General features: G+C 39.0%; 1 long non-coding RNA gene across 1 annotated transcript; it reads left to right on the forward strand.

The window, feature by feature from the left end:
• The first annotated feature begins 2,255 nt into the window (after positions 1 to 2,255).
• Positions 2,256 to 12,800, forward strand: LOC309661408. The gene is made up of 2 exons (XR_014264030.1): positions 2,256 to 7,360; positions 7,783 to 12,800. It is a non-coding gene; the product is annotated as an uncharacterized lncRNA (long non-coding RNA).
• The last annotated feature ends 1,237 nt before the right edge of the window (positions 12,801 to 14,037 follow it).

Raw genomic sequence — 14,037 nt, forward strand, 5'->3', positions numbered from 1 at the left:
TCTCTTTCTTCTTGACAATCAGTGACCCACACTTGACAGTGTGTGAAGAGATACGTAGCACCAATGTACACATTTTCTTTTCTAAAGGCGTTTAATGAAGCATTGCATTGGAATCCGTTTCTATTTTGGATGTTTTGAGATGGGCATTGTATAAAATAGATACTTAACAGGACGCACGTAAGTAGATGCCACACTGGCACGTACTTTCCTCCCCGGCATTGTCACGTGCTCTGTACAGTTCTCTTCCCCAGCAGCTGGGTCTGCCCATCTCTTTCTCCACAATCCACATGGTTTCAACACTGGTCGCAAAGTGTCTTCATTCATGTGTTTAAATGTTAAGAGAGCTAAAACTTGTAAATGAGGTTGAAGAAAAACAATCCCATGCACCTGGTTCTGGATAGGAAGTTAGATTAAGCCATTGTCAAGCTTATAAGACCATGGAGAGTTTCTTCGAGAGAGTTGCTAAGGGGAATTTACAATTCAAAATGATTTCATAAGAACTTATTCTGAAGACAGGTCCGAGATAGGAAGATTCTCTGAGAACCCGGCCCATGTAAAATTCATATACTCTGTGTACAGTAGGGCAATATATTTAGAAACTAAAAAGTATTGCTTTTAAGCTCCTGTGCTTGAATTTTTTCCTCTGCTGTTACAATGCTTACCTTTGAATAAACAGCACTGGTTATAAGGTAATGCTGTTCTAAGGAAATTCATTTTAAATGTGAGCATGTAGGATAAGATCCATTTGAGCATCTAACTAACAAATAAATTTAAAAGACATAAATCTGCTTCTTTGTCCAGTGAACCCAAAACAAACTGCTATCTCATGAGCACGTTGTAAGTTTGATGGTATCATCATTTTATTTTCTGGAGGAAAAAATAGAATAATCTCTTTCCTAGGCTAATGGGATGTTCAGTTAAATGGACTATTCACAGCCACTCTGAAACCCATCCACTCTATTCTGAAACCTGAAGCAAAATGATCTTTTCAACACAAAATCTGTCAGGTTCTCCAAGACTCAGTCAAATTTTACTCTCTTAAGGTACAGGATAGGTATGTCCAGTAGCAGAAATCTTAGTTGGAATTTTACATATAACTGTTTCCTTATTTGATATTCTGTTTCCTCATTGTTCTTATTCTTAATTATTCTGAAATCTCTGTGAGTTGAGGCCAGTATGGTTTTGTTTTTTTACAGCTGATACCTAGCCGAATACGTAGCATGTATTAGGGGTTTAATAAGTATCCACCGAATAAATGAATAAATTAGGACAAAGAAACGGATGAAATATGGTTTTTTTTTTTCTAAGTTTAAAAGATTTCGTAGCCTGGGAGCTATTAGAAAGAGTTACTGAGTACATGCCAAGCACCATGCCACACACTTACACACCATCTAATTCAATCCTTACAACAGCAAGAATAAGTAGTTATTCTTGTCCCTATTTTACAGATGGGGAAACAGGTTAAGATAGGTCATACAGCTAGAAAGCAGTAGAAGCACTCTTCCTGATAAAGGAGGCCTGTCTGGGTACTAAGACCATGCTGACTCCTGTGCAGTACCCTCTCTTACACATTGTTCGATCAAGAGGTGTCTGAGGGTTTTAGCAATATGGGAAAAATAATAATGTTGATTTAAAAATTAAAACATCAATATCATATGATATTGCTGATATTTGGAATCTAAAATAATGACACAAACAAACCTATTTTCAAAGCAGAAGTAGACTCACAGACATCAGAAACAAACTTCTGGTTACAAAAGGGGAAAGGGGTGGGGAGGGATAAGTTAGGGGTTTGGGATTAACACATACACACTATTATACATAAAATAAACAACAAGGACCTAGAGTATAGCACAGGGAACTATATCCAATATCTTGTAATAATCTACAAGGGAAAAGAATCTGAAAAAGAATATATATATATTATATATATATATAACTGAATCACTTTGCTGTACACCTGAAACTAACACAACACTGTAAATCAACTATACTTCAATTTTTTAAAAAAAGGAAAAAAATTATAACATCAAGATTGAAACTGGTCCAGTTAATTCGGGAGGCGGTATGATCACTAGACTGATGGCCAACCAAGTGAACTAAGGTTTGCTTTAATTGCCTTTCGATTATCATAATCTCCCACAGTTCATCCAGCGTCCCCCTTCACTTATTAGTCAGGGAAACACAACAGAGTTTTGCTGAGACAGTTCCAGTCTACATCTATTGTCTTTTTTTTTTTTTTTTTTTTTTACATCTATTGTCTTGATGAGGTTATTAGTAGCACCCACTTTTGCTGTCAGAAGTGTTGTACTTTAGATGATGTATCTCCCCATCCCACCTTTCAGGGCTCTCATGGCCTCTTCTGCCTTCCCAGGATCCACTGTGGTTATGTTGCTTGGGACTGAAACTATAGTACACTTGCTAGGAACTTTGTCTTTCCTCACACTCTTTATCAAAGTGACTTGCTCAAAAAAATCATTGCTGTCAGGCCTTACTCTCTACCGCCAACTATTCTATGCCATACTCTGCTTGACTTAAAGTTCCACCCCTCATGGGTGACACAGGCATAATGTAAATGGAGCTTATTAGATACACAGATATTTTTAAAATCCAAAGTAAGTTGGCCCTTCTAATTATGCCAGGTTATATTGCCTGCCTGAGTCTACTTTAACATGGGAGCTGCTTGGGACTTGTCTCCAATTTTCAGCAATTCTGAGTTTTCTGCTCCTGATACTAAAACTTCATAAGCCAATTTTCACTTATAAGGATAGGGGCTACATTTCCTCTCCTCCAATATGGTTACTTCCTTGGAGTTCCTTCCGTTTTAGGCTTATTGTAATCTTGTAAAAGTCATAAGCAAATATTGGGTTGAAATTTGGTGAATCTAGTTACTGAGAATGAAGGGTTCACCAAATTCTATGAGAAGTCAGATTTGCATGTCTCTTTTGTTCCCCTTTCCCACCGATGCTCTATGAGACTGAATGCTATGGTTGTTAACTTGAATCATTTAAAATTTAAAATTTAAATTTTAAATGACTCAAGTGAACAGGCTCCTATCACAATTTCCTGTGACACAGCAACTCATCTGACCCAGAAATCTTTTATCATTTTACTCAGTGTCTTTCAGAAAATATAAGGAAGACAATTAATTTGTTAGAATTTCAGAAATGTTTGGTCAGACTGAAAATGTGTTTATCATTTTAAAGAGAAAATTACGCATCCAGTGATACAGTTACTTTTCCCAAGAGAAAACATTGTTGTATGGGATAAAACAGTAATGAGTCTATATTTGAAAAACATTAATTTAAAAAATATAACCAATATTCTCTGTCACTTCAAAGGACCTGTCATTTTTCTTATTGGAAATTTTGTAGTTATCATGACAAATAACAATGATCCAAAAGAATCATTTTTCTCATAAATTTATTGGTATTTTCTCTTCCTTTCCCCAGGACAAATTTGAGGAGTTTTAAAGTTAGATTAACACCTTTTAACTGAAGTCACTTTTCAAAATGGAGTTTAAAATTCTTCCTTTTTTGTTAAATCCAACTTTGCTTTTTAAAAAAAGAAACAAAGCCAAAAGTTATCTGCTCAGGCTTCTCTGCACTGATAAGATGGGTCAGAAACAAGTGCAAATAAGAGGAACATGCAGGAGAGAGAGAGAAGTAGGTTAAAAAGGTAGCATAAGCCCTCCTACTACTAAAATTTCAGAAGTGTGCCCCTCGCTGGTTCTTTTTTTTCATTTTTATTGGAGTATAGTTGATCTACAATGTTGTGTTAGTTTCAGGTGTACATCAAAGTGAATCAGTTATACGTATACATATATCCACTCTTTTTTTAATGTTCTTTTCCTATATAGGCCATTACAGAGTATTGAGCGGAGTTCCCTGTGCTATACAGCAGGTTCTTATTAGTTATCTATCTTATATATAGCAGTGTGTATATATCTGTCCCAATATCCCAATTTATCCCTCCCCCGCCTTATCCCCTGGTAACCATAAGTTTGTTTTCTACATCCGTGCCTCTATTGCAAGATCAATTAAGAATTGGTATAATCTAGGCCAGCGGTTTTCCAACATCACCCGAATCACCTAGGAACTTGCGAGAAATGCAAATTTCCAGGCCCTGTCCTAGACCAACTGAGTCAGGAACTCTGGCGCTGGGGCTTAGCAACCTGTTCTATAACAAGCACTCAGGTGATTCTGTTGCACCTAAAGCTTGAGGACTGTCGTTTCAGAATAAACCTTCCAAGCTAAGTACTGTAGCCAAGGTACAGGAGACCATAAAATATAGCTGTTATTCTCAAAGAACTTAGAATCTAGTTGGAGAAAAATGCTATTTGGGGGGAACGGTCACTCATGATTCTAGCACAGCTAAATGCTACCCCCAGGATGCACAGGACCAGAGACAGAGAGATCCTGTCTGGCTGGGTGATGGGAAAGGTAAGATCTGACGTGGGGTTTTTGTGGCTGAGACCACTAGCTGTTCACAGAAACCCTGCTTCCTTTCTTCCTTGGCTCATAGCAAGGCTATATGCCCAGCTTCCTTTACTGTTACATGTGGCCAAGAGACTAATTTTTCTCAGTGATATATGAGTAGCAGTGATATGTGCTGTTTCTGAGCCGTGGCTTTTCAGAAGTGGGTATTTTCTCTCTTTGAGCGCTCTGTCATTCTGCAGTCTGCAAGCAAGTGGAAATGTCAAGACTCTAGGAATAGTGAAATCCCAAGATGGAAGAAGTTTGGTTTCCTGATTTATTACATCAGAGAAACATCTTTGGGCTATTAAGCGAATAAGAAGTTAACTTCTATGGAGTTTTATCAATTATATATTTTTTGTCTATTTATATAGAAGGTTAGTGTGCCCTAAAAGATAGGATTATACTGTAATACTAGAAGTAAAAGAAGACGTTATTTCACTGAGGGAGAAAATATTAGTAGATTTATGGAGATATCACCAGAGGGTAGCAACAGTCACAAGTGGCTGTAGCACCAGTGTGTGCCTATGTGGACACGTTGACTGGGTTTAGAGGATGGGGCAGGGAGGATTGAGTAGATCCTGGGATATTGTATAAGTTAGGATGCTTTGGTTGCAAGAGACAGAGGACTGAAACTGGTTTTTTTAAAAAGGCAATTTATCATCTAATGAAACAAGAAGTTCTGAGGAGTTAGGCTCTGGGCACCTTTGCTGAGGCTTTGTACAATGAAGTCTCTTGTCTCTTTTCTCTTCCATGTGTTGACTTCATCCTCAGGTTTGAAACAAGAGGGCTGCAGCCCTTCCAGATGAAATATCCAGATCTAACAACATCCTGGGGGGAAAATATTCATTCCCCATGATCACTTTTTTGAAGTGAGGGAAATTTTCCTGGAATCATGTTCCCATATATACAGACATCCCATTAGGACGCCCATGCCATATGCTCCTTCCTAAAGCAGTCATTGGCAAAAGGAAATGAGATGACTACATATGGCTTAGATCACTGGGTCTTAATCCTGTTTGCATATTTGAATCCCCCAAAGATGCCCAACAACAGAGATTTGATTGACTGGTCTGACTTAGGCCTTGGTATTTTAAAAAATCTTCCCAAGAAGTTCTAATTTACATCCAGAATTAAGAAATACTAACTTCGATGAATCACTGGAGATGGAATAGATGTTGGGAAGTAAATAACAAAAAAACACTATAAATTCCTCATTTTAATTTTAATTTTTACTGTATTTTTTAGGCTGAGGGGAGCCATAAAATATTTCTAGCCAAAGACAAAGACTGCATTATCAAAAAGTAACTCTGTGAGGCCTGGACCTCCCCACCTAGCAAAGAGCCTCCTAAGTCCTCAGGAGGTGTTCAATCAACATCTGCTGGATGGATGAATGGATGGAGAGTGATGGGGACTAGGACGCTGGTGTGAAGGTTCAGCCTTTGCATCCACAGAGCATGTGAAACATTAGAACAGGTGAAAAATCCACCAGACATTTTGTTTTTATCTCCATTATAAGCAAAAATATAGGAGTATTTTGGAAATCTCTGGATACATAACCAGATTTTTCACTTTCCAGATAATCACTTCATGTCCCTAAACTCAGATTCTGAGTCTTTTTAATCTGGTTCTGTTCTCAGGGCCTAATACTCCTCAGAGCTCCTTTGATTGCACTATGGAATGAAGCAAATTTTCATAATCCTCTGAAACAGTGCTTCTCAACTGGGGTGGTTTTGCCTCCTAGAGTACCTTTGGTAATGTCTGGAGACATTTGATGCAGTCTCAACTGGGAGAGCGCTATTGGCATCTAGTGGAAAGAGGCTAGGCATGCTGCTAAACATCTTGCAGTGCTCAGGACTCACAAGAAAGAATGATCTGGCCCCAAATGTCAATAGTGCTAAGGTGGAGAAACCCTGCTCAAGAAGATATTAACGAAGCGTATTTTGGTAAGCACCCTATAATGGATGCTGCAGTTATTCAGACATCTCCCGGGACTTCAGGAAGTCTTAAAGACAAGTTGGTTGGGCTTCCCTGGTGGCGCAGTGGTTGAGAGTCCGCCTGCCAATGCAGGCGACACGGGTTCGAGCCCTGGTCCGGGAGGATCCCGCATGCCACGGAGCGGGTAGGCCCGTGCGCCACAGCTACTGAGCCTGCGCTCTGGAGCCCGCGAGCCACAACTGCTGAGCCTGCGTGCCACAACTAGTGAGGCCCACGTGCCTGGAGCCCGTGCACCGCAACAAGGGGTGGCCCCCGCTCGCAGCAACTAGAGAAAGCCCGCGCGCAGCAACGAAGACACAATGCAGCCAAAAATAAATAAATAAATAAATAAATTAAAAAAAAAAAAGAAAAAAAGACAAGTTGGTTAATAATAGCAAAGACTCAAGAGACTAGATTTTGACTATTTTGGGTAGATCTAGCTTTTGTTTAAACCTTCAAATAAGCTGTTCCAAGCTTTGAAGACCCAAGACAGGGGACCTGGGAGGCTCCCCTCAGGAGCTGGCAGCCCTGTTGGTGATGTACACAGGCGATACCAGCCAGATGATTTTACCCTAATCAAGATTTGTATGAACATGACATTTTGTTTATTCTGTTGCCTTTTTTCCTTCTGATTCATAAACAGCAATAGCAGAGCTGAACAATTATCCCTTCTTGTTGCAGACACAGATGTGCAAATGCATGGAGGCTTTCGATGAGGCCAGTGATGCCAAAACAATTCAGATTATACCTCATCTACTGCACTCCAGGATCTCAGACTACAAAAGTGTGCAAAACACTGTATTCGTCTATATTTATATTCAAACGGTCTTAGGAGTGGCCCCATGGAATTCTGTGTAGGCATGCACTTTCAACACTTTTATTAAAATCATCGAAAATGGGCTTCCCTGGTGGCGCAGTGGTTGAGAATCTGCCTGCCAATGCAGGGGACGCGGGTTCGAGCCCTGGTCTGGGAAGATCCCACATGCCGCGGAGCAACTCGGCCCGTGAGCCACAACTACTGAGCCTGCGCGTCTGGAGCCTGTGCTCCGCAACGAGAGAGGCCACGATAGTGAGAGGCCCGCGCACCGCGATGAAGAGTGGCCCCCGCTTGCCACAACTAGAGAAAGCCCTCGCACAGAAACGAAGACCCAACACAGCCATACATACATACATACATACATAAATAAAAAGAATGTAAGCAGACAAGAATAGCATTAAAAAAAAAATTTAAAAAAAGAAGGCATTAAGAGAAGTAAGGATGAGTCCTGAGCACACAGTTCTATTTAAAAAAAAAAAAAAAAAAAAAAATCATCGAAAATGTTCTCCATAGGCCCAGATGAAAACTTTTTGATTCAACCCAAGGGGATAATGCCCCATCAGAAAGTGAAAGTTCAAAGGTTTGATCCAAGAAACTTCATTTCTTGTACTTCCACTTCTCCCTTTTCTGAAGCTACGGGGGAAAAATAGGTAACACTTTCAACATTTAACTCGAACAGCTAAAAATATTAAGTGTAAGAGCTACACAATGCAACATTGTGGAGATGCATTCCTACCTATTATATAAGATAAGGGTCAAACTTTCCACAAAGGGCCAGACAGTAAAAATATGGTTTTGTGGGTCATACAGGTTCTTTTGAAATTATTCAGCTGGGAACTATACTCAATATCTTGTAATAACCTATAACGGAAGAGAAAGTAAAAGAAGAATGTATTTATTTATATACATATGTATAACTGAATCACTTTGCTGTGCATCTGAAACTAACACAACATTGTAAATCAACTTTATTTTAATAAAACTTAAAAAAAATAAGAAACTACTCAGCTCTGCTCTTGCAGCAGGGAAGCAGTCACAGACAATATGTAAGTGAATGAATGCAACTGGGCTCATTCTTTATTTACGGACTCTGAAGTTTGAATTTCATATAATTTTCATGTGTCACAAAATATGATTCTTTTTTATTTTTTTTTCAACCATTTTAAAAATAGAAAAACCATTCTTACTTCATGGACCACAAAAACAGACAATGGGTTGGATGTAGCCCACAGGCCATAGTTTTCTGACCCCTGATCTAAAGAACACACCTGTTTATATAAGAAATGTATAAAATAAAACACCTAGCAGGAGGAACATGGTTACGAGAAAGACAGGAGACCTACTTCAAATTTTCATCTTTAGCCTAGAGATGTTGTAAATACATCATTCTAAGTTAATAGTAAAATAATTTGATTTAAAAATGGTATTACAGTAAATCTGCTAAAATACTCTTTCATTAAAAGGAAAAATTTTTCAGAAGATTTAAATTCTCTGACAATATTCAATTTTTTGTGGAAATGATGATAGATGACTTTGAACAATTATCAGAGAAATTCAATCAGGAACATTCTTTACATACTTTAAAGTCTTTCCCCCGTATTTTCTTTATGCATCATTTTCAAGGGTTCGATTCATGGTACATCTATTATAATTAAACATGGTAGTAAATTTATTCCTAAATCCATTTTACTTAAGTTTCATGGTTACTTATCATTAAGAATAAGAGGAAATTCAGTGCAGATATTCAGTGTACTTAAATCAGATACACACATCTAAAAATGTAAAAATATCTAAGGGTTCAAGAAATGGACTCCACATAATGGGTTATTCCCTTTCTTCTCTTTAAAAAAGTCCTGAATATGCATCTCAAAGATAGCTACTTGGATGAGTATTCCATTGATCTGTATAGACCTGCCCCCAAAGGAGCCATTAAAATAAGTGAGATTACTCCTTCCCTCTATAGATAACCATCTGATGAGTGTCCATCCTTCTTTGTCTCCTCAGCTGAATCATGAAAGTAGCGGTTATTGGAAGCCAATACTATCTGATTCCACAGTTTTTGATACCCACCATATCATTTGAAGTTGTGTTGGTTCCTATCATATTTCATCCTGCTGCTACTTCTGCCTGAAGGCCCTTTGTCTCTTGTTGTTCAGGAGTAACAGGAATACAGTCTCCTCTAAGAAATGTTTTGGGCACCCCACTTCCCACATTCAGTCACTGCAGCAGTGTCTATCATAGTGCTTACACTATGTCATGCACACATTGGTTTACATATTCTGCCTCTTTATCTTGTGCTATAAGCTGTAAGGGCAGAAGTTTTGTATCTTCAGCACCCAGCCTAACGGTGGGTGTAGAAGTTGAGTTGATATTAAATATCAGGTGATCAGAAGGTTGGTCTTATTGAATCTCTCTTGTATCATTTTGGATGTTTACAAGGAAGTAGGTGTCTCCACTGAAGCGAATCACTTCCTGTGCCTTGCTGTCTGAACTCTGCTGAGGGGTCAAAGCCCCTTCCCTGATGGAGCCCAGGAAGAGCATGGAATACATCCCTAACCCACAGGCAGCTCCAGAATGTCTGTACTGAAGAGGCTTAGAGATAGAAATCTGATAAGAAAGTGGAAATGGGAAGGGGACCTGGAAAATATGTCTCTAAGTGACAGTTGCAGAGCAGGAACTATATTTTTATTGTGTGCTTATTTGGAGTGGCTTATGGGGGCTTTCAGAGACAATAGGGAGATGGGCTAAAGCACCTTCAGCCAACTCTTGCTTTAAACTTTTATGTTTTAGAGTGGCTTGTTATACAATAAAAGATAACTGACGCAGGGTGTAGGTACCACACACTGTTCTTGCCTCTCAGTCCCTGCTACGTCTACCGGCATAAGACTCTGCACTGTAAAACATAAACATCTGTCTTCCAAGGCAAGTGAAATATCAGAAGGAGATGAAAACATAAGTGAAACAAAATTTGTAGCTAATTTGGATTTTCCCTTGCATTGCACCAGGAGGCCTGAAAAATTAGCAATCAGAAAGAAGCTTCTTAACTTTCTCTCAACCAAATCTTTACACCCACATCTATACTTTTGGTGGATTTCAAATTTCTCCAAAAATCCTTTGAGATTCCTCCCTTTAAGAGGTAGACCTTAATTCTTTACTCCTTGAATATGAGGTGGACTTTGACTTGCTTCTAACAAACATGATATCATGGAAGTTACAGTGTATGACTTTGGATTTGGTCATAAAAAACACTGTGGCCTCCTTCTTGCCCTCTCTCTTGAATCTTTTGTTCTGGGCAAGCCAGCTGACATGTTATAACACTCAAGCAGCCCTGTAGAGAAGTCCATATGGAAAGGTAGTAAGAATTCCTCTCGCAAATATGTGAATAAGCCATCTTAAAAGTGGATCCTCCAGCCTCGGTCAAGCCTTCAGATTGACTGTAGCCCTGGGCAGCTGCTTTACTGCAACCTCATGGGAGACTATGAGAGGGAACCACCCAAATTACTCACTCATTAAAACTGTGAGATCATATGAATCACTATATTGTACACCTGTAACATACAATATTGCACAGCGACTATACTTCAATAAGAAAGCTGTGAGATAATAAATGGATTTTTAAGCTATTAAATTTTGGGATAATTTTTTATATAGTAACAAATAACAAATATAGTACTTATATTATCTGATTTTTCTATGCAATGCCAAAAAGAATAGTAGTGTTACAAGGAGAAAAGATAGTCTGCAAACAATATCATTTGATTTAACAGATCAGTAACTGAGTTTGTACTCGGTTTTTGGATAACTACTTAGCAATAAAGTCATGCAGGTGAGTTGAAACTTCTCCTTTTAGTTCCAGACTCATATTTAATTGTCTACATGATATTTCTACTAGGATGTGCCGCTGGCAGATTGCTTTCAAAGATGGCAGCAATAGTTTCTCCCAAGATCCTTTGTCCTGTAACCATGGTGCTCTTCCCAACAAGAGCAGCAGTCTATTTCTCCTTCCCTTGAATCTGGCCTGGTCTCTGACTTGCTTTGACCAGTAGAATGTGGTAGAAATCTAAGGCCCAGGCACTAGTCTTGAGAAGACTTGCAGCTTCTGCTTTCATTTTCTTAGACTGCTAGCCTGACAGATTACCAGGTAAGGAAGCCAGTCTAGCTTCCTGGAGGCTGAGAGCCCAAGAGGAGGAGAACTGAGGTTTCCCAGCCAACAGCAAGGACCAGCTGCAAGATGTGTCTCCTAGATCATAAAATCCTCTAGCTGAATGCAGCCACATGAGTGAGGTCAAGTGAGACCAGCAAAAGAACCAGCCATTCAGCCCATATAAATTCAAGAAATAATAAATGTGTTGTGCTAAACTATCAATATTATGTTTTGGAGTTCCTTGTTATACAATAAAAGATAACTGACACAGGCTATAGGTGCCTCAAATTAATATGTAACACATGGAACTGTTTTATTCCCCCACCCAAATCTGATCCTCATCCTGTATTCTCCTTCTTAATGCTACCTAGTTGTTCAAGCTAAAAACCTTGTGTCATCCTCATTTCTTCCATTTTTTTTTCATATTCCCATACAATCCATCAGCAATTCCTATCAGCTGTCCCTCCAAAATATGTCTTAAATATGTCATTTTTATAATCCTGAATTATTTGGACTACTATGATCCTAGCCTAAAACATCATCAACTCTTGCCTGAATTCCCAAACTAGCCTCTTAGGGGATGCTTCTGTTTCTCTCTGTCCAATTCATTCTCCATACGCTAGCCAGTATGCTCTTTTGAAAACATCAGTCAGATCATGGTACTTCCCTTTTTCATACCACCTGATGGCTTCCTGTCATGCATATTCTAATATGCAAATCCTTTGTCATGAGTTGGTCTCTACCAACCTCTAATCTCATCTTGCATAAGAATGTTGTCTTTTTGATTTCCCAACATGCAAGATCCTTTAGCCATAGGATGTTTGCACTTGTAGGTCCTCCTGCATGGCATGCCCTTCTCTTGGCGCTTCTCAGCCTGGTTCTTTCCAATTCTTATGGTTTCAGCTCAAATTATCCTCAGAGAGATGACCACATGGCTCAAGGAGTCCCTCATCACAGTCAGAGTTCAATTGTAAACATGAAAGATTATTCTTTCTATATTAAAATGAAATCCATTAGATACTTACCAAATTGTTGGAATGGCCAGGGTAGGAGATTCTATGCTATGTCCTCCAATGACTATAAAAACAACACATAACAGAAAAACAGGGTGGAGGGTCCTCAAAAAACTAAAGATAGAGTTGCTATATGATCCAGCAGTCTCACTCCTGGGCATATATGCAGACAAAACTATAATTCAAAAAGATACATGCATGTTCATAGCAGCACTATTCACAATAGCCAAGACATGGGAACAACGTAAATGTTCATCAATGGATGAATGACAAAGAAGATGTGGTACACATATACAATGGAATATTACCCAGCCATAAAAAAGAATGAAATAATGCCATTTGCAGCAACATGGATGGATCTAGAGATTATTATACTAAGTGAAGTAAGTCAGAAAGAGAAAGACAAGTACCATATGATATCACTTATATGTGGAATCTAAAATATGACATGAAACAGAAACAGACTCACAGACGTAGAGAACAGGTTTGTGGTTGCCAAGGGGGACGGTGAGGTGGGTGGGGAATGGATTTGGAGTTTAGGATTAGCAGATGCAAACTATTACATACAGAATGGATAAACAATAAGGTCCTACTGTATAGCACAGGGAACTATATTCAATATCCTCTGATAAACCATGCTGGAAAAGAATATGATAAAGAATGTATGTAGATGTATAAATGAATCACTTTGCTGTATAGCAGAAATTAACACAACACTGTAAATCAACTATACTTCAATAAAAAAATTTTTAAGAAAACAACACATACCAACAGAACTGTTATTCTGTGGGAACAGGATGCACTATCATGACTGCTGGCTTCAGAACCGTACAGCCTTAGCCACACATCCAGGGAGTAGAAAGCAGGGGCTGTCAATGTCACCTCCAAGAACATACCTGAGATAGCTGCTGCCTCAAGGGCCGCTCTGCATCTGCTAGATCCTTACCAGAAAAATAGGTGCCTCACAGCCACTGTCTCCCACTTAACTCACGTCTGAATTCAAGTCTTTCATGTATACATATGGTGGGTGGAACCCATGTCACATCCAGAACTCTCGTTCAAGGGACCCTAAAATATAATTTTGAATTTTTGGTCTCTGCAGTTAGAAAACCCACTAGAAGGAAGTTGGAATGGATGCTGAATAGGTTAATCTGCCACATCTGTCATTCTCCCTGCCACACTCCTGCTACCTCCTGAAGCTTCCTATGAATTCCTCCGTGAAATTGTATCACAATTTAAAGTTACACATGCATGTGTGTGTGTGTGTGTGTGTGTGTAAGATTTTCCATTTCCTTGCACTTGTGAAAGAAACCTGCCCATGAGTGCAGGGACATTGTCTTGTTCATTGAAGCACTTAGAATGGTGGCTGGCACATGACAACTCCAACCAATATTTTTAGAATGAGAAATGATTAAATATAGAAATCATAAATAAATAGTCATTTAAAAAATAATAGTCATTTTATGATGCAGACAGTCTGAGGGGGTGTCCCTAGAGGTGCCACTTCCCGTTCTGACATGGCTGTTCTGACCTCAGGTGTACCCCCAGCTTGCAAGCACTTTCTTCTTCTAGTCTCTTAATTTACAGCCCCACCAGCATCTCCATCTTTTC

The sequence above is a fragment of the Balaenoptera physalus genome, assembly GCF_965194825.1.
Source record: "Balaenoptera physalus genome assembly, chromosome: 5".
Classification (NCBI taxonomy): Eukaryota; Metazoa; Chordata; class Mammalia; order Artiodactyla; family Balaenopteridae; genus Balaenoptera; species Balaenoptera physalus.